Source organism: Drosophila gunungcola (genome assembly GCF_025200985.1).
Source record: "Drosophila gunungcola strain Sukarami chromosome X unlocalized genomic scaffold, Dgunungcola_SK_2 000046F, whole genome shotgun sequence".
NCBI lineage: Eukaryota > Metazoa > Arthropoda > Insecta > Diptera > Drosophilidae > Drosophila > Drosophila gunungcola.
Genome location: NW_026453192.1, coordinates 368,911 through 390,428, shown reverse-complemented (window position 1 = coordinate 390,428; position 21,518 = coordinate 368,911). Strand labels below are relative to the sequence as shown.

At 34.8% G+C, this 21,518-nt stretch overlaps 2 protein-coding genes across 4 annotated transcripts in view; both read right to left on the bottom strand.

Moving 5' to 3' along the window:
* LOC128260962 (uncharacterized) overlaps positions 1-16,370 on the bottom strand; it is an 83,688-nt gene extending 67,318 nt beyond the window's left edge. For all 3 annotated transcript variants that reach the window (XM_052994340.1, XM_052994341.1, XM_052994342.1), the window contains exon 1: positions 16,275-16,370. The gene's annotated coding sequence lies outside the window, so the exon portion shown is untranslated. The remainder of the gene's footprint in view (positions 1-16,274) is intronic.
* The window catches only part of LOC128260966 (uncharacterized), a 33,752-nt gene extending 17,372 nt beyond the window's left edge, over positions 1-16,380 (bottom strand). The window contains exon 1 of the mRNA XM_052994347.1: positions 16,275-16,380. The gene's annotated coding sequence lies outside the window, so the exon portion shown is untranslated. The remainder of the gene's footprint in view (positions 1-16,274) is intronic.
* Positions 16,381-21,518: the final 5,138 nt, after the last annotated feature.

Here is a 21,518-nt window from a genome sequence, read left to right as displayed (position 1 = left end):
GTGCCATTTTGGCCCACATTCCACATTGCCAATAGTTTGTAATCACATGAAAAACAGTTTTTGTTCAGACGTAAGTCCTTCTGATATTTTTTACTCATCTCAGTCTTTACTCTATTTTTGTGGACACAAATAAATACAAAATGGCATAAATTGCATTTGAAAACTATTTATTTGCCACACTTCCTTGTCGTATCTGCCATTCATATCAAATTTACAGTCACAATGAAGACAGAAATAAATATTTTTGGTCATTTAATTAATTTCGTTTCATTTTTCATTTAACAATTAAGCTTTTTAAATTAAATTCTATCGGCTGTAAAGAGTGCGTCACATTCAATTACATTAGCAAATATATGCCCATAATGTTATGAAAATAAAGATAAACGTATTAATGCTGTTTTCATTTCAGGAATTTCACATTATAAGCAGAATGACGATATTATTTTAGCGAATTTTAGTGCCTTTGGTGGGTACCTTTTAACACAAATGTGTACGTATATATAATCCTTATACTTTTTGTTTTGGTAGTTGGTGCATTTATTTCATTCATTCATTTATTTTTATTTATTTTTAAAATAATAAAAAAAAAGGAAAAAAAATCAAAAAAAAAAAGCATTTACTCCATATCGAAAATTTTCAAGCTCATCTTTTCCAATTAATTACGAAAGGCATGTAAAATAGGCAACGATTTGTAGTCCCAAGATGAATTGCTCTCATGTGTTTTCGTCTATCTTCTCAATCAAATTAATTAATTGGATTTTGTCAACCCGCACCTCAATTAATCAAAATCAAATTAAAGCTAGAAAAAAAGGGCGGAAAAATGTGTTGACTTGAGGTATTCCACCTATTCCCCGGCAGTAAGTCCTCGGAGACTCATTAGGCCAGATAGATATACGTTGACACACGTTGATAACCGTACATGTGTGTGTGTGTGTGTGTGTGTGTGTGTGTGTGTGTGTGTGTGTGTGTATTTGCCCCTAATTAACCCACTAATGCCATTTGCCGACTAACGTCGCTAATTAAGCTCAAAAATGAGTAGAAGAAAAAAGTGCACAAAAAAAAAATGGAGAACAAAACGAGAAAAATTTTCCCTGCCTGCGGAAAAGGTCAAAGCATAAATCTGATGAAGGCGGACGGGGAGCGGCGGGGCCCTGCAGGATGCAATTGCCTGGCCTGGCCCACTTTTCCCACGTTTTTTTTTTTGTATTTTTTTTAGCCAACACCGAAAGGGGTCACCATAAAGTTTTTCCATTTCTGGGATCCAGTTTCAAGCAATTTCATTTAGAAGTGGCTTTTTACAGGTGGAAAATGAAATGAAATCTGCCTTAACCGTGTCTATGGGTGGGCATCTGGATAGCAAGTTCAGCCGGAAGTTCATATGCGATATCGTTTACGGCCATCTGGCAGCCACTAAGAATATATGTGTGTGCTCTATTTCAGTCATTTTTTGTCGGTTCTTTTACTGGTATGACATATAGAAAATGCATTGATTTCATTGCAAATCCACCAAGCAAAATATTATTAACATTTATTTAGCTGATAGTCCAACAAAATATTTTTATTAGTGGCCAGGAATTTATTGCGGCAATTTGCAAGTAAGTTGAGAAAACATTTTAATTTTTAAAAATTTATAATCATACAAAATCTTTGGTATTTTTAATAATTTTTTTAAATGAAATGGCATGTTTTGGACTTTCGGGTCCGTTGATTAAGTGTTGTTTTAAAATATCTCTACTAAACTGAAAAAAACAGAGGAGTAAAGTACCAAAAAATGTTTGTAGTAAAGAAAGGTATTTCCTAAATAATAAAACCATTTTTAGGTGTCCATTGTTAGCCCTCGAAATTTCCGGTGAATTTTGGCAACATCAAAATAGTTTTCTCAGTGATCCTGTTATTGAGCTCAAAGCAAAACTATAAACTAAATCTGAGCGCATTTTAGTCCTTCTGTCTTTGGCTTTTCGAGGAGCTCCAAATAGTTCTGCAAATCTCTGCGACTCCGAACCGGTGACACAGTTCTCCCAAAGAGCACAGCTCCTTCTCAGGGGTCAGGGGTCAGCGGTGACGCTAGCGGTGACGGTGACGCTGGCGGTGGCGATGGCGATGGCAGCACAATGTATTTCAAGTGGAGCGAGCGCAAATAAAATTAAAAAAAAAAAAACAAGAGCATCAACAAAGCAAAATAAGAAGAAAAAAAAATACCCGAAAACAAAAAAAAATATATATATATATATATATGGCGCCGACCTCATTTTGGAGAAAGGGTGGTGGTCGTTGCAACGCTGACTTGTTTTGCCACTTTTGGGTGCCATTCCCCTCTCGGATGTTCCCCCTCGTGCCCCCCTCCGCTGCCACTGTTTGTCTGTCGACACTTGCCGACCTCTGCCGCTGCCTCTGCTGGCGTTTTGTCATTGTTTGCATTTGGCGCGCATTTTTTTTGTTTTCGCTTGTGGTTTTCCTTTTGTTTTTGCAGCATCCAGCAAGAAGCAACAACAAAGAGCATACAAAAAGGATAGGAGAAGAATAATAATCCAAAGAAAATGGACACATGTGATACCCTTTAAATAACAAAATTATGAAGCTAAATAGTCAAGATTAAATGCTAATCTTGAAAGGGAACAAAAACTTACAATTTATTTAAGCCATATAATTTGTTAAGGACATTGTCTTACAATCTATTAATGAGAAAGGGTTATTTTAAGTTCCAATTCAATTATGAAATTATGAATAGTGGATTACATATAAATAAATTTTAAACTAATACAAAATAAATAAGAATTCAAATTTTTGATTAAGTGATTTTTATGCCAGCAAAATTAAAAATAATATACTACTGTTTAACCGTGCCTGAACTTTAAAAACTACCTGGACTTTGTGAATTTTTCCCTGTTTTCCACACACCCTTTAGCCTGCGTCTAAAAGAATAAACATTTTACGTGGCTTACATTTTTCCACATATTTTTGTCGAGGGCTTTGTTGTTGTTTACTTGGTTGGCCTGAGCTCATTGAGTCGCCTGGCGGCCATTTTGTCATATTTGCTGGCACCTTTGTCAAGGACGCGCTCCTTTTGGCCATTTTTGCTCATTCCGCATCCTTCGTTGCCACATTCCATCAAGTGTGGCCAACCGAATTTCTGTGTTTTGCAACGTTTACGTAGTTTTTCTGTGGTAATTTATAGGTGAGGGTGTGGGATTGGGGAGCAGAGATCTGCAGGAAGTTGTGCAAAATTTAAAACGGAAGTCAATTGCCAGACAGTCAGCGATGGCCGCCGGAAGTGGCAGCTGCATGCAGCATCAGCAGCAGCGCCATGTTGGTTTCCCTTCTTTATTGTTTTTTTTTTCGCCATGATTTTTTTGGCATTTTTTTTTATTGAGTTATTGGCGCATTCATTTGCCATACGCCACATGCAAGATTTATGCCCGCCATGTGTCATGTGGCTAAAAACAAACCTACCCAATTTTCTTCCCCCATTTTCCCCTTTTTTCCCTTTCCAGCTTCAATTTTTCACATTTCCCACATTTAGCATTTACCATTTTCCCACCATTTCCAAACGCAAACATACACACACACACACAATCGGGCTGGCCAAATTGTTTAAAAGCCTCGACAACAACAAACAACGAAACGATTGCGAGACAAAAATATGTTCTCCACGCTGATCTCTCTCCTCTTTTGCAAAATGTTTGCATAATTTTCCCAGGCCGAAATTCGGTTTGGAGACATTCGGAACCGGAATTGGAATTCGACAAACATGCGGCCCCAAAAAATGCCTCCAATCCCACTAAAAGCCTTTGCTTTTGGTTTTGTGCGGACTTTAAAATATATGTTTTGAGAAACATTGTTTTTAAATTGCAACAAACACCGAAAGAGTGTTATTTATATCAAAGCTTCCAAAATGGTTAAAAAACGAGAAACAGGAACAACAACAATTAAAATAAATGTCATATTTAATGTATATTTCAGCTTTAAGGTTGTGTAGGCTATTCATTTCAGTGGCTTTGATAAAATTAAACCATACAATAAATCATAAATTCCAATGAAATTAGTCAAGGAAGCAGCCTATTGATATACAGCCGTAACCAAGCCTCTTTTTCTTTTAGTTCAACATTGTCAAATTGTCTGACAGATGGCCGTCAATATTTCAATGATTTATAAGCTAAAATAAACAAACAAAAAAATGGCGAATGCTTAATGCGTATTAAATTGGCAACGGACAATTGTTGCTGGGCTCTTTGTTTGCCGTTGCAAAATCGGATAATAAACAAAAACCGAATCGTGTTTAGCAATTAAAACGAAATTAAAGTTAATTTTGATGTGCAATTAAATGCGAACCGGTGAGGAATGGCAATAAACAGTCCATCCAATCCGATCTCATGCTGTACAGTCCATACCCCTTCCCGCCCATCGCCACATGTCAAAGTTGAAATGCTGACGCAGCCGCGGCTTTTCCCCCATCCGCTCCCCCGGGAAAACCGACCCCTGACCTCAACGAAGTCGTTTATTATTTGCCGCCTGCTTTTGCGTCATAAATAAATTTTGCAGTGCATTTAACGAATTGTGAACTCACCAAAGGGAAATGCCTCGATATTCATACTCTGTATATAAATTATAGTAGGGTGGATCTTCGCAGGCTAGCACTTTGAGAATGAAATGTTTTTAAATAAATAAATTTCCTTAAAAAGTTTACAAATGTTATAATTAATACATACAAACAAAATGTATTACTAAATGACATTTTTAAGAGGAGAAAAACACATCATAGGAATCAAAGAAGTCTAACTAACTATACAAAAATCCATATAATAATCCATATGTTCAATACATACATACAACAAAGTGCATCGAAAAATAATGATTGCATTTCAAAACATTCAAAATAAATAAATTTTAAGCATAAATATTTGATGTTTTGGGATATTATTAAAGATTAAATACACATACTTTGTTGAATGTAATACAAAATAAATTGCAACTTTTAAATATACTAAGGACATTATCATATTCAACACTGCGTATGAGTGATATTAACGGCAGGCACCGCTCGCATTAAAAGTAATTGTTTTTATATTTCCACCTATATAAATTGGTCACCCTAATGTGCACATCAGTCTCTGTGTGTTTGCATGGCAATGTTTGTGTGCCGGTGAATATTTATCTCTTGATTTACTGTCCGAGTCTGAATGAAAGCCGGGAGTTTTGGGGCTCATCATTACGGCCATTGTATGGGCCTTTTATGAAACAGGATGTAGGCAAAAGGGCATGTTCGACCAAGGAGTTCAATAAATTTAATAAATAAAATGAACAAAGTGGTACGTGGTGAAGTACGGAAGAAATCGAGAAAGTACTATAATATACCTAACCAACTCTCGCCATAAATGTAATTAAAATACATTTTGCTTAATTTCAATCAATTCCGACCAATTTAATTGCCTATTCCATTACCCAATTTACAGGATATTAATGTAGTTCAGCTTTTAGCGAAACGTGATTTTTATGGGCCGTCTTTACTGATGAGTTGAAAATGCAAAACTTAATGCGCTTGCAAAATTTATTCATAATTAAATATAAATTTATGCTCAATTGTGGTTTAACACGATGACGACCCACACACGTGTGCATTTTCATGTCCCGCCTGTGAAAATATATCATTTGTCAATTTTTCCCTGTGTGGATTTATGATAAATTCGTTCGAAGTTCACTCAATCATCGTCGTCGTCATTAGTTCACAACAGCATTTTTCCAGCACATTTATTTTTGCACTCAAAGCATATATTATTCAAATAAATCAAAAGAATTCGTTTATAATTATTTGAAAATAAACAAAAAACCTGATTCGAAGCTGAACTGTACACAGATTTAAACTAATACAAAATTTAAATTCATTTAAGCACTTTTATCTGCACAGGAAAAATATCTATTAAAGAGAAACAAATTCCTGTTCTTTAAGTTTATTTTATCTCAGTGCATACTGGTTTTTGCTAGCCTAACAAAAAAGTAACATAGTCTAATTATTTTTATGACAAATTATCTTAAAATATGCAAAAACAAAATTAAAACTTAATGGCTCTGACAACAATTAGTTTAAATTATGAATTATATTGTCAAACCATTGAACCGTGTAAATATACCCACACACATATAAAATACACAAAAAATTGACATTTTTAGAAATCTTTCCACTCAATCGATACAATATTGTGCTTGGCATATTAAATACATCAAATTCTGTGTATATTCATAATAAATGATTCGCGATTTCCACAGAGCTGATAAACCGCAGGGCGGAAAATGGAAAATGAGCGGGGCGGGGGTATGGAAAATCCCAAACAACAATAAAGTTTAATAACCCAAAGGAATCCGGCGAGGAGACGCGTATAATCAGCATCATCAGCGACATCAATTTGTTTGCCCCACCCACTTTTCCTATATATGTAGGCGCTAAGCTGTTAAAGTGTAAATGACGTGTAAATGGGCGACCCAAAAAAAAAAAGAAGAAAACATAAACGGAAAGGGAAAGTATTTTTTGCCTCCATTTTTCGCTCACCCTCAAAGAAGGGCAAACACGAAGTATATAAATATAATTCATATTTCAGTCACCGTTGATTGAACAAATTGTGGACGAAAAAAAATTAATATATATATATATAAATTCTGCTATTATTTACTATAGATTTATTTAACAATGACGACGTAACGCAGACCCTGGGGCCACTTAAAAACTTTGGCATACAAAAGACATAAAAAGGTGTGAGATGCGAGCGAGAATGAATTTTCCCAAACCCTCAAAATATTTTTGAGTTGGGTAAAGTTCGGCTCATAATTTTCATAAATCAAAATGGCCTTTTCAATTTCTTTCTTTTGTGATGAAGCGGCACAGGCAGCGGCTTCACGATTCTTTATAATTAAATCATAAATTATATACGAAAAATTATATTAGCTTAATGGATGAAAACGTGGAAAAAATGAGAGAGTTGTAGGTGACAGAGTTTCTAGCAAATATTTATTCGTTTCCTTGATTTATTTTGGTAATTTCCCTTTTGGAAATAGAATGCTTCTGCATTTGGGAATTTCAGATTTTTGTGTACTGCTGGATAAATTCATTTGATTTATTTTTAGATTATTCTAAAAACTATATAATATTGTACTAAATATGAAAGCTCATATAACGCATGGTATTAAAGTGAAATTGTGTTATGGTATAAATCAAATACAGGCTAAAGGTTTCCAAAACCAAAAGCTGAATTTGTATTTAGGGTCACAAACGTAAAATAAATGAAAATACCAAACTAATTTACAATGTCTTTGCCAATGCTTTTGTGCCACTTACACAGCTTACACAGTTTATAATTAATGTGCAATTAAATTGTCGCTTTGCATGGTACCAATTTCGGTTGAGGTGACGAATTCTGTGAGTCCCTGGGGGTGTGCTTTATTACGCATACGTCATGTGGGCCCAATCAACCCCTCACTCCAATCCCACTCCCACTCCCACTCGTGTTGACTCTCGTCTTGATTTGATTTGATTTATGCCCTGCTGAATGCAAAGCGAGCTGGCAAATGACTTAATATTTATGGAAAACATTACCGCAATATCCTACTTGCTAGACAGGCGCATATACTATATGCATATATGTTTTACCCCGACCGTTCTTCCTGTTGCAGCGTTTTATGTTCTTTTAATTTGCCCACCCACCGAGGATGGGGGCTCAACGCTTTCGTTCTCGTGTTTCTCTGTGGGTTGGAAAAGTGGGTGGTGCTTGGAAAAGAGCGCCTGTCTCAAGGGCGCCACAAAAACCGCGACATACGAAAAGTGGGTGGCAAATGGCTGCGATTGAGCTAGAATTGCAATAGAAAATTTTCGTGCAAAAATCAAAAAGCTCCACCCGGCAGCGATTCGTGAGAAATTCGCATAAGTCCTCAGATTTCCAAGGGGGGGGGATGTGTAATAAATATTTATTACTCCACTTATAGATATGCATATACACCACAGCTGTGCAAATCCCACAGAACATTGAACTGCATTGAACGGGGCTTTCAAGTTAATCAAAAATTCAAGCTCCAGATGTTGGTAAAATTATAGAAATGTATGAAAAACTTCAAGGATTCTTAAAAAGACTTTTGCATTATTTTGCTTCTCAAGAAGCAACATTTTAAGCAGCTTTAAACAATTTTTTTTTTATTTTAGTTTTAATAACGAAACATATTTAGGTGTCTCAAAACCTTAGAATAATAAACAAAATGGAGTTTAAATTTTTCCCAACAATTTATGACTAATTAAGTGTGTTTTTGGGCAACAGAAATAAATAGACAAACATATACTTAGTCCTATTGTCTTCTATATATGTACATCCCCAGCCCATTTTCTTAAGAGCTTCATGAATAATCCAGATATTTTTCTGTGATTCCCCAAAGGTTATTTTTTAAAATGGTGCAAAGCATGTGCATGCATAGAAAAGTTGAAGAAGATGCAAAATAAACACCTCATGTGTTACTTACAAATTCCAAATACTTGGGGAAATCATTAATGCAATGCACGCCATTTTGTGAATACACTTTTTGTTTTATTTCTATCACAGCATCAATTTGAATCGTTTTTAACTGTAGTCATGAAGAAACTCCAACTAAATATTTGCAAAATTCTTATTCTCCTTTGAGCGACAAGCAAACAAGAACAAAAGCAAACAAATCAACAAGCACACAATATCTGCTGTTATCTAAGCGCTTACACACAGACTTTATACTGGGGACAATCCCGACCCTGTCCCACTATACCTTAACCCACAACACACCCCTTAACCCACAAGTAGCCCCGAGTCATTTCTAATGCGAAAACTATCGACAGTCCATAGCAGTGAGTCCGAGTGAACTGTAACTGTAACTGCCACTATTTACTGGCTGGTGTTTGCTATATCTGTGAACGAATCAAATTGAAAAAGGCAAATGCAAGTGGGGACACTGAGCGAAAGTCAGAGGTCTATTCACTGAGAAAAAGAAATACACAAAATATTACTACAATTGTAAGACAGCCACAAGCATTTACCGGCATGCCGCTCTGAAATCGATAATCATTTCATAGATAACCATACTGCATGTATAAAGTATCCAACATCAAAACGGTTTAAAAAACAATTGTACACCATTGAAAATATAACTTTTTAACTTTAAAATGTAAACCATTTTAAAATTGGAATCAAATAGTTAAAGTTAAACCACTGGAATAAGCTTACATAGTAATTGATAAAAAAAAATGTTGTGCGTGGTAAAACAATTGTGAGGCAATTAAAAGTAAAAGTAAAAAGTAAATAAAAAGAATAAAGAGATGAAGATATAGATGTAGAAAATAAATTTTGATTATGTAATCATGTAATTTTTTTCTTTCTGTCAGAGAACTGAAGGTCCTGCCAAGTTGCCATTATTTTGTCCAGCGCAGGCAGCACTCACCCTTTGAGCATTGAGCACTGCTGCAATCCAATCCGGCTCTGAACTGGGCAGATGACATGACAAATTTCGCTGAGCTGCAGTCAAAGCTGAAGCTGAAACCGAAATCCTAAATCGAAAACCAAAGTCAGGAATCAGAAAATAACCAGTACGATGCTGACAATTCAATTGTCACATCCGCTTATGTAGTTGGCAACCGTGGCTAAGAGAGGGAACATTTCAAGGTTAACTTTGGCCAAAATCATGACGAAATCATGGTAAAAGTTGCAAGGCAAAAAGCCAGACAACTTCAATTTCATTTCGTCTCGCTGCGATGGTGTTTCAGATCCCGATTCCGATTCCGATACCGATACGGATACGGATTCTGAATCAGATTCAGTTACTTCTGACTGTTTCCTGTCTGTCTTCCACTTCCTGTCCTCGATTTTAATTTGGCCGCCCTTCAATTTCACAGATTCTCGACCAGCATCACCATCGACGGCACATTGTGAAGGGCGATTAAGATGGGGCCACTCAAAAATTGAAAACTTCTCTCTCATATTTTTTTTTTTTTGCTTTATTTCGAACCACAAACCAAGTCGAGCGTCAAATCACTCAAACAACTTTTGTAGACCCCACGCCACATTTGATTTATTTCTTTTTCGGCTGTGTGTCGTTTATTAAATATTTATACATAATCCCGTGGGGAAAATTGATAGCAAATAGCTTATGATAAATAAACATTGTCCTGTCAGTAAACGACTGGAAATAAAACTCTCGATAAAGTACATTCGGTATGTTTATTTGCCCCTTGGCTATTTAATTTCGAATCAATTTATATGAATAGGATAAAAATAATAATAAAGGCAGGAAAGTGGCCATCAAATTACTGTTTAATAGTTGTTTTTTATGCAGTTTTTAAAGTGGTTCAACAAAATTATTTTAGAACATAAATCCAAATGCCCCATTAAATGATCTACTGTTTCAGCTCTAACATAAAATACTTTTAAATTATGTAAGCTACTTATAATAAAATACCCAAAAATAATAAAAAAATAAAATGCTTTAAAAATAATGAAATGGTTTTGCGATTAAGTACATAAATAAATATTTATAAACTGAATATTTTAAGCTTCCTTGTTTTCTATTTACAGACATTCTAATAAACTGTACATAATTGGTTTTTCGAAATCACGATTTGTTGAAGGCTTTTATACAATGAAAAACTGACATATGTGACATGTGTGACATCTGTGAGCAACATAAGATTTAAAAGATATTCTTTATTATATATATGAAAATATTTTTGAAAAATAATACCTGTGAATCATGAAAGAGCTTTTCCCATTCATATTTCTAATGCGTATTTATTGGACACCTTAATTATATAGAATTGAATCTCGGAAATATAATTTTTTTTTTTGTTTTGCGTTTCAGCTTCTCGAAGCTTTTGTATAATTATACATCGCCCTTCCTCTCTCGTGAGGAAAAAATAGAAAAACAAAACCGACAAATGTTGAAGATAATAGTATTCAAATAGAAATCAACGAAATGACCTAAAAAAAAAAACGCGGAGACTGTGCTGATGGAGATAACCTTAGGGGTCAGTTCTCTATCTCTGAATGAGTGCATACATATATGTATATATTCATACTATATATATATAGTTAGCTCCGTCTTCGGGCTTTCGGCTTCTTAACCAATCTACACGTAATCCAATTTGCCCTCGTCGCCGACGAAGAAGGTCTCCAGCAATTGTTTTTGATTATTTAATTTGCCAGAATTTTGCTTTGATTTAGTTTCGTTTCGTTTCGTTTGAATCAAGAGAAAAGGGAAGCAGGAGATCCTTGTTTTCCTGCCATAGCTTTATCCCAGGGCCTTGAGGCGAGTTCAGCCGACCACAAGATGTGTCCTTAGCCCTTTGCTTTGTCTTTGCCTATGATTTACTCCTGGCGCAGTTCTGGGACCTTGAAAATATGGCAGCGCATTGTTACCAGTTAGCAAACGTTGTTTTTGGCCCAAAGACCGCAGAGCACCGAATGCCACAGTCACTGTGGGCAACAAAAGCAGGTCGCCGACTGGCGGAGGGGCTGCGGAAAATGCCAATGGGCAATTCGAGTATGTCCGCACGAAATTCAACGAAAAAATTTGGAAAACACCACGAAAATTCTGGGAATCTCAGCTCATAGGGGGTACATTAAATACGGCATTTATATATTTGTTACAGGTTTTGATTTATAAGTAACTTTTAAATATATATAAACAGCCATTTAAAAACAATAAAAAAGTATAATCTGTAGAAAATCAGATTATGTATTTCAGAAAACACGAGCTTTAAAGTTTTGCCTTTCCCATCATATATGTACTTCCTGTTTACGATTACCTCAAGCTTACGCTATAAAGCTGGCTTTTGAAAATATAATAAACTAAGATTAATGGCCTATGATTTACAAAGGTAGCCAAAAGTAATGAAATCTTTTCCTGAATTTCATTGCAAGGTTATTTTTTGTATTTGTACATACATATACTGCGTTTATTTGGCTTGGTTTAAAAATGTTGTATCATAATTATGTTTTTTGTATTAGTATTAAATTTTATGTAAAGCTTTATATGTTGAATACCCTAAAGACATCTGACTGTTTTCTTAGATGTTTAAGAATAAATTTGCTGGGCGTTCAAGTTGAGTTTAAAAGTTCTTATTGGCAAAAGCTGTGCAATACGATAGTTAAAAAAAAAACAATAGAGGTTTTGCAATATTTGATTTTCTTGTTTAAAAAAAAATGTTGGAAAAATTGGTAGGAGATTCGGACAATAAATTGGATACCTGATGGTCGACTCTCGAGAGTTTGGTGTTAGCTTTTCGGCCAGGACGTGCAACATGGCTGGCAACATTTCCACCTCAGATGGCTAAAATCCCTCCATCGTCCTCTGTTTCTTTTCATCCCTCATTCACCCCTCTTTCACCCCTTTTCACTCTTCTTTTACCCCCTTTTAGCCTTTGTCTCTGTGCATTTGGCTTGACAGTCGCAGCAACCAAAAGTGCGCTATGAGCTTTTGTTTTTCGCCTTTCTCTCGATTTTAGTTTTGTTTTGTTTCATTTTTTTGTATTCGTTGCGCTTTGCCGATTTGTCTTGCCCCATTTTCCCCTATTTCCTTGGCTATTTCTGCGGCTTGCGAAGCTTTGGGGAACATTTTGCAGGCTTTTATTATTAAATACGTTTACAGCTCAGAGGAAAACCACCGAATACCTTCAGACACAATTATCTTCTGAGCTGGCTGGGCATAACTTTCAATCGCAGCTAATTGTTTGAGTCAGCAAAAACTTTCTGCACACCCCCACACACAAATTCACGTTTCTCGCACACAAATTAAATTTCTCCAAGCAAAAAAAAAGTTGCAAATAATTTGCGTGTGGGCTGGGGGGATAATCGAATATAACTTAGCCTCATAGAAATTATTTGTTGCGAAAGTTTCGCCTGCTAGGCAAACTTTGCCACTTGTTTTGCATAATAGCTATATAATTTTCGAGCATTTTTCGACTCTAACAGCATTTAATTGATTTTGATCGATAGTGGTAGTCAAATTGAATTCGGTCATAGTTTGCAAATATTTTGGATCATAGGCATGACTTTGATAGATGGGTTAGTTGTTAAATTGGTTATATAGGCTGTATATGTCGGATAGAAAAACTTGCTGCTTAAAGTTTTTCTTTATCATCTCAAATATTGATTCACTAGTTTGTTAAAAGTATCGGAAGTATTTTCTAAAGTTCATTGGTATTTTTTTTAATCTCTGAACATAAGAAAGCTCAGATCAGAAATAAAAACTTTTTACTAAAATTGTTGGCATACTTATTACTTATTTCTCTCTAGCCAACACCTTTTCGAATTTTTAAATAATGCATAAAGACAAACAATTTGCTCATCCAATAAAACTTTTAACCTGAAAGAAAAACTGAAAACTGAACAACTCAAATACATGGAATGGGTTTCTCCACAAAAAAACAACAAAAGTGAAACAATGAAAAACCAACCTGCGTTTTTGCCTTTGAATTGTAACTTGACTTAAATAAATAATAAATAAACAATTGTTCAGTCTTAAAATAATACAAAACAAATTTTCCTTCTCCTGAATTGACTTTATTTTAAAGGATTTGTATAATATTTTATAGTTGAACTATGCAAATTAAAACAAACTTTAGCCGAAGCTTTAATTTTTAACCACATTCATTTAGGTAAATAATGCAAATGTCGACTAGTTTCAAACAACAAATAACGCTAATAAGATCGTTATCCCCAACGAGTGTCAAAAATGTTTCCCCTGCCGCATTTCAATCAGTTTCCCTTAAGTTTTCCTGATTGATGTGTCGGCAGCCACAAGACTTTGCTGACTTTTCCGACTTTCCCGCTGAAATGCAGCGAAACAAAAGTCGCAGTAAATTAATAAGCCTGCCGCACACGCGGGGGGCAGTCGGGCCCCTGAAACCCCCCTTTTATGACTAAATAGTAACACATACTGACCTGACCTACTCTCCGGTTATGGGTTGTAGTAGTAGTACGGGTACGGGTGCGAGTACGGGATCGAGTTTGAGAACAAGCACGGGAACGGGAGCGTTGCACAGCGGTGGCAGTGGCGAAAAAAATAACATAAAGAATAAAACACAAGCAAAATATGTAGAAAAAAATATAGAAAATTTTGTTATAGAAAAAATTGTACTCTATGTGTTATAGGCTTATAAGTACGAGTGCTTGAGTGTACACTGGGAGAAATCCTGGCTGTTCGCTTATTGAAAGCAGATCATTTTATCTGGTTAAGTGATATGACGTTATTTCTAAACAAAGACAACACTATCTCTTAAATGCATCAATATGGTTGTTGATTTATATTATTTTAATTTCGAAAGAGCTTAAATAGTTTAGCTCAATACCCTGAAAGTTATTTTAATAAATTTTCTAGAGAAGTTAAAGCTTAAACAGATATCTGAATCAATAAAAGTCAAATAAATGTGTTGAAATTAAAAATCTTGCTTTTGCGAACTACTTTATTTTATAATATGTGATCTGAAAGCAATATCGGACTGTGTCGATGGTTTTCTGCTGTGTAAAGTGCAGATTGGGAGCCTTTCGAGCTCTTGCTGTTTGAAGCCCCTTTGCAAACCCCTGACCCCCGGCGAGAGTCCTTCATGCTGGGGTCCCCGGAACACGCGATGTTACCGGAGGGGAACATATGTATATATGGAAGTTAGGGTATAAAACATATAGATATATATGTTCCAGGGGATGCAAAGGGAGGTCTAACGACGGTGGGCATGGCTGACTTTATTCTGACGGACTGTTGCGTGTTTTGGAGCCAACAACTGCGACGTACTCGTTGCCATTGTTGTTGTTATTGCTGTTGTTACTGTTGTTGCGGCTTCTATATACTTTCTATTGTATTATATTTTATATGCTTTGACAAAGCCCCAAGCCACTTAGACAAACTGCTTCAACTTTCTGCCCGGCTCTTGTTGCTGTTTATTATTGTTATTTAATGTTTATAGTTCGCCGAACAAGACGCGATATGTGGGTGGTTCACTTTCGGAGGCGTAAGAAAAGGCATTATTAGCCATGTATATTAGATGACGTTACACGGGTCGGCCTCAAAACAAAAAATAAAACAGAGAGCCTCAAAGGAAATTGCTCGACAAAGTGGAACACTCAACACTGATCATTGCAATTATGTTCCCATTTAAAACTTGACTTTATATTAAAGACTTATAGGATTGGATTATTGTGTAAAGTAACATATTTTTTAAGTGCCAAAAAAAATAAATAGGCTCAAATGCATCTTTTGGATTATGTAGCAATATAATTTAAAACTACAATACAAAAGCTGGAAATACTCTTATTTATAAATTCAAAAAATTTCAAAATATGTTTGTTCGTGTTCAAATTTTTATGTCCAGTTTTATTTTTAGCTTTAAAGTAAGTGAAAATACCCAAAAATTGTTGACTTATAATTCACTATATTTTAAATCCAATTGTTAGGAAAATTACTTAAACTTTGGATGACTAAAATTTGTTAGACATTTCAAAAATTTAATATACGTCTAAGGTCTAGTAAACTGTTTTGAACACACGTTTTTTTTTTTTAAACGAAATTCAGTCTGTATTGGGTAAGATATTTAAAAAAGTTTTAAAAATTTTTTTGTATTAAAACTCTGAGCCTAGTCGAATAATTGCATTATTTTAACCAATCACGACAAATGATTTCATTAATGATTTTCGTATAGAAGTTCAATGGCATTCTCTAAACTTCTGAAATAAGGCTACTATAAATAAATGCAGAAGACTGAAACGTTTCCTGAATTTACTTATGCACTTGGCACATTATTTTGGAATTGGAATCAATCTATTAAATCAGCTGCAAAAACAACAATCGATTTGCTAATTAGCCAGAGAGAGAGAAAATAAATAAGAAAAGGCGAAAAAGCGGAGATGACGAACACGATCACGATCACGATCAATGGCGGTCTCACACACTCGAAAAAAAAAATATATATGCTAAGTAGGTTTAAATTGAGCACAACAACAATGACAACAGCAACACCAGCGACTCAGATTATATTCACTTTGTTTTTAGCACTTTTTCGCTGGAAAGATGATTTAATGGCACAGAAACGTAACAAAAAATACGAACAACACAATTAAAAAAAGTTTTAAGTTGTGAGAAAAAATCCCAAATCATTAGCACTTTAATTGTGTTTAAGGTTTATTAAGCATTTTTTTTTTGGTTGCTGTTCTATTGTTGATTTTTATAGTGTTTTATTTTTGTCTTTGTTTTGTTCGAAACGCGTTTTGTGAAATCACCGGTTTACGTACGTTCAAAATTTGCGTCAAAATCGCTGAGAGTTGTGTTTGGCTGTGGGAGCTAAAAAGTAGAACCGTCGGGAGCCCAACTGACACCTTCAGTGCTTCGTTTTGCACTGAGGCGCCAACGTAGCGCCAATGTAGCGCCAAAAACCGGTTCGGCTACACGTTGGCCGCTTCGGGGGCAATCGGGAATCTTCGTCAATTGGCCGCATTGGCGCCGCTCTCGCACTCTCTCCCTCCTTCCCTCCTTCTCGCCCTCTCTCGATTTCAATGCCAAGCCAAAGCAGCTGTTTCCAGCGTGCATTTTGTTGTTTTGATTTTTTGTCGCGCTCGCACGTGCGCGTATGTGTGCTTGTTTTGTAAGCGGCAAGTGCAACGCTTTCGAGTACCATACATTTTTCAGATTGCGGTAGTTTTGGCTAGGACACTAAAAAAGAAATTACGAAATATAACCCTTAACGTACTTAATACATAATATATATGTATATATAAATAATCTTAAAACAAATAACGGGAACTTCAAAGTTTATTACTCATACGCACTGTTGCCTTTAAGAAAATGTTTAACTTTCATCAAGGTGGTGAGGAAGTGATAATGGAAGTACTTTTAAAATTTAAAAATAAAAAAACCAAACAAAAAATTTTTAAGTACTTTATAATTTACTAAAAAGAAATGGAAAACAACTACAAGAAACAGTTGAATTATTTCGTATTGGTATTACCATTTACTAAATGGGAAATGAAATAATGAGCACCCATCAGACCCCTGCATACCCTGGATTTTGCCACTGACAGCACTTACTCACGCCAAAAGAAGAAGGGAAACTGGCAAAGTAGAAGAAACAGCAGCAATTCCAGTTGAATGAAAGTTCGCAGCGCAATGATTTTAATTGGGAATCGTTTATGGGACAAAGATTTTTCTAATCAAAATGAGTTATTCGGTCATTAGAAAGGCTATAAGGGTTCTCTGCCTCACACGAAGCCTCCCCCTCACTCGCACTCACCGCTGACTGCAATCTGTGCCATGTGCTTTCGTTTTAATACCCTATAAAAGAGTATTATTATTTTAGTGACACGTTTTTAAATTAATATTGTCGTCTATTTCTGCATTTATCTAAATTTGTTTTTTTAATTATAATGATTGTCATTATTAAGTTTTTTAAGTGGAAAAAATTAAAGCAATTTTGTCAATTATGTTTTGTAATTCCCCATCATTTTTTTGACAAAAAAAATTAAAAAATTAAAACACATAAAACATACTTGCCGGAAATCTTCGCTAGGTGGCGTTGTGCATATTCAAAAAATAACCCTTTAAAAATATTAGTTTTGCCTGTAATTATTTAAGTCAATCCAGATTCCTTAGGGTATTTTACGATTCGCTGCCGCCGTTTTGTTGCTTTTCATAATATTGCTATTATGATAACTATTGTTGTTGTTGTCATAAGCAACGCACAACGAATTTTTCAAGTTCAACATGTCGCCGCTTATTTTAATTTTAATCACACAACACAAAACATGAGCCACGGTTGTTGCTGCTGTTGTTGTGGCTTTTTGTGTTACATTTTAATGTTATGCGGCCTTTGTTTGTTTGTTTATGCACACAACACATTCAGAAGAGTGCCCCAGGGTGGACTTTAATTGTTCCTTAAATTAAAGGTCGCTCTCGATGAATATTATGGAAAACTATTTTAAGCTGAAAAATAATATGAAAAAAATGATGACAAATAGTTTATTAAAAGGACTTATTGTTGTTTGACTTTTATTTCTGTGAAATCAATTATGCATTTAGAAAATTCTTCTTCACGAAAATAGTTGTATACTTTATTACTTAAAATATTTATCATTTTCCAATAATAAATTACAAAAAATATTTTACCTCTTAAAATAAGCTGATTTTATGTAAGGATAGTTGGCTTAAAACCCGTATTGTTTAATGTACTGCAAAAAAAATCAAATATTTCAAAAAAGGTGTGACGTTTTAGAAAATTTTGAATATTCCCCAATTTTTTTTTTTTTTTGAAGTCCAGCCTAAATTATACATACTTGTATGTACATATGTATGTATTTTATGGGGTATTTTTCTGGCTTTCTTTATTTCGACTTTTGGGCCGTAATGTCCTCCATGAGATATGATGTACCACACACACACGCACACAAACACCAGCACATATCAAAAGATAACTGTAATGTCGTAATGTAGTCCATTTGCGACAAATATGCGCACCCAAAAAATGCTCCTCGGACAATGGCTGAAATTGTTCGCATATTCATGACCGAATTACCCACATTCGGCTGGCGAAAGAGGAAGAGGGAAGATGAATTGTGGGAAGGGGAGGGGGAAGATGAAAGGGGATGAGGGAGGGGCAGATGACTGGACACAGCAGAACAAACAAAACCATTGGCAAGGCACGCAAATCTCGGCTATGACCAAAATATTTGCCAAAGTTCGTCGAGTCCTAAAAAAACTGAAAAAATGTACACTTCAAATAACCGAACAACGCAACCTTGAACTCCAAAAAACTTACAAATTGGAGCAAAGCTGATTTCTCATTAGTATTTACTTTAAGAAATGGTTTAAACACTTACAAATTGAATTTAAAACAAGAAGGAAAGCAAACTTCGGCAAGCCGAAGTTCATATACCCTTGCAGCTATTGCATTAATTAAATACTTCTGAAAACATTTAAATTATGATTTACTTGAGTATGTGCTAAAAAAAAACATTGAAACTATGATTATTTGCAGCTCAATTATTAGATAGTTATTTTATATATTTTTATTATTTCTATGGGAGCTATATGCTATAGACGTCCGATTTTGATAAAATTTATACCATAATTCTGAAATAATTAAACATTGCTATATGTCGAAGAACTAAACAAAAAATTAAAAAACAGAAAAGTTATAATTTTTTTCATTTATTTTTCCGATTGTTCCTATGGGAGCTATATGCTATAGTCGTCCGATTTTGATGAAATTGAAACCGTAATTCTGAAATATTAAACCATTACTATATCTCGAAGAACTAAACAAAAAATTAAAAAACAGCAAAGTTATAATTTTTTTTCATTTATTTTTCCGATTGTTCCTATGGGAGCTATATGCTATAGTCGTCCGATTTTGATGAAATTTAAACCGTAAATCGGAAATATTTTACCATTACTATATGTCGAAGAACTAAACAAAAAATTAAAAAACAGCAAAGTTATAATTTTTTTTCATTTATTTTTCCGATTGTTCCTATGGGAGCTATATGCTATAGTCGTCCGATCCGGCTCGTTCCGACTTATATACTACCTGCAATAGAAAGACAACTTTTGGGAAAGTTTCATGCAGATAGCTTTAAAACTGAGAGACTAGTTTGCATATAAACGGACGGACAGACGGACAGACGGACATGGCTAGATCGACTCTCCTAGTGATGCTGATCAAGAATATATATACTTTATAGGGTCGGAAACGTCTCCTTCACTGCGTTGCAAACTTCTGACTGAAATTATAATACCCTCTGCAAGGGTATAAAAAGACAAAATAAATAAATTAATACAAAAAATACAAAATGCAACCCATAAGTTCAATTTTTGAAAACAATTTTATGTTGTGCTTAGAATTCGATGTAAATGTAAAATTTTTTTTTTCAAAGAAAATATATTTAATGTGATTTTGCTAAAATAAGTATAAATTTTTTTCGAAATCAGCTTTTTTCGAACACCGTGTACCATCCTGGAATATTTGCAATGCTTCAGAGCTTACGACCCAATAATTTCTTTGAGTGTGCGGGATGAGTAAAAAAAGCGTTGCCAAGAAATCAAAGTGAGAGTGTGAAGGAGAGGGGCGAAGGGCGATAAAGGCAGGGGGTTTAAGCCAGGCCGGATATATTAGCCAAGACAGGACAAGGACAGCATCATCGTTTCATTCTGCTGTAAGTCCTTTTCCCCAAAAAAAAAGGAATCACATTCCCGCCATTGACGATGGGCAACTAATATTTGCCAAGCGTAAAGTAATAAAATATTTCGTCGGTCAATAAATGCAATTGAATGTGAAGCTCAGAGCCGAATACACGAATGAAAATGGAAACGAGAACGAAAAAGGCGAATAGAGTAGCTGCAAATTAAATTAGTTCCGAGAAAGCCACGAACCTGGTATGCTCTAGTCAAACTAAAAAGTGTTGGAGAAAAACATTTATATTTACTTATGTATTTTATATCATAAATACGCAAGTTGACATTAACCAGTTGGTGGCAAACTTTTCAAAAACCTCAAAATATAAAATATACAAATGTTTTGGGAAATAGCCACAAGATTAGTTTTCGCGTCCTCATGTTAAGCTAAAACTATGTAGGTTTTAAAGATTCCCAACTACCAACCTATTGTTAGCTTACCATGAAATATCATGAAATATGAAAGACTTTGAGGTAATGATTTAGTCAAATAACTTTGAGTTTTGTAGATAATATCCTGTCATTGCTTTTTCTGGTCCTCCCCCGCAATCGTCTGGACTTTATAACTATTTTTTCTAAGCATTATTATTATTCTTTTTATTTTTTTGAAAGCACTCTCGTGTCATTTTAATGCCCACTCTCCCTGGCTTTCCTATTCGAATGAATATACGAAAAAGCTTTTATTGTCATTTGTTTGCTTTAGAATGCAATAAAATGTTATGCCAAAGGATAAATAAATACGAATGCATGTTGCCAAAAATCAACATGCGACTGACACGATATATCTATTGCCCAACACTATATGTAATATGTATGTGTACAAAGGAGGGCACACAAAGCAAAGATGACCAGCAAAAGGAGTGAAAGAGCTGAAAACAAGGGTGCTTGAAAACGGATATGACAATAGTCGCTGAAAGGAATTGCAAAGAAATTTAACAAAATGGGGTATTTACAACATCAAAGGGGGACAAAAACACAGGAAATAAAGAAAGAACAAAATCATGAACTTGTTTATATCAAATGTTAACTGCTTAACAACTGTTTTCTCACAAATAAATTAATTTAAAATGTGTGGGTGTTCTATGATAACAACATTGAGCATATTTATTATTTACATTTTTTCATAACTAAAACTTTGTATTATCTTGCGCACTCTGTTCACAGTTTAAAAGGTAAAGTAAAGAGCCTATTACTTGTTCAATTGGATTTCGATTTAAAAGTAGCATGCCTCTAATTGTGGATAATTGCCATTTTTTAGCCCATAACTGGGTTCACTGGATTACGGTTTTAAATATTTTTGGCTAGATTTCCTA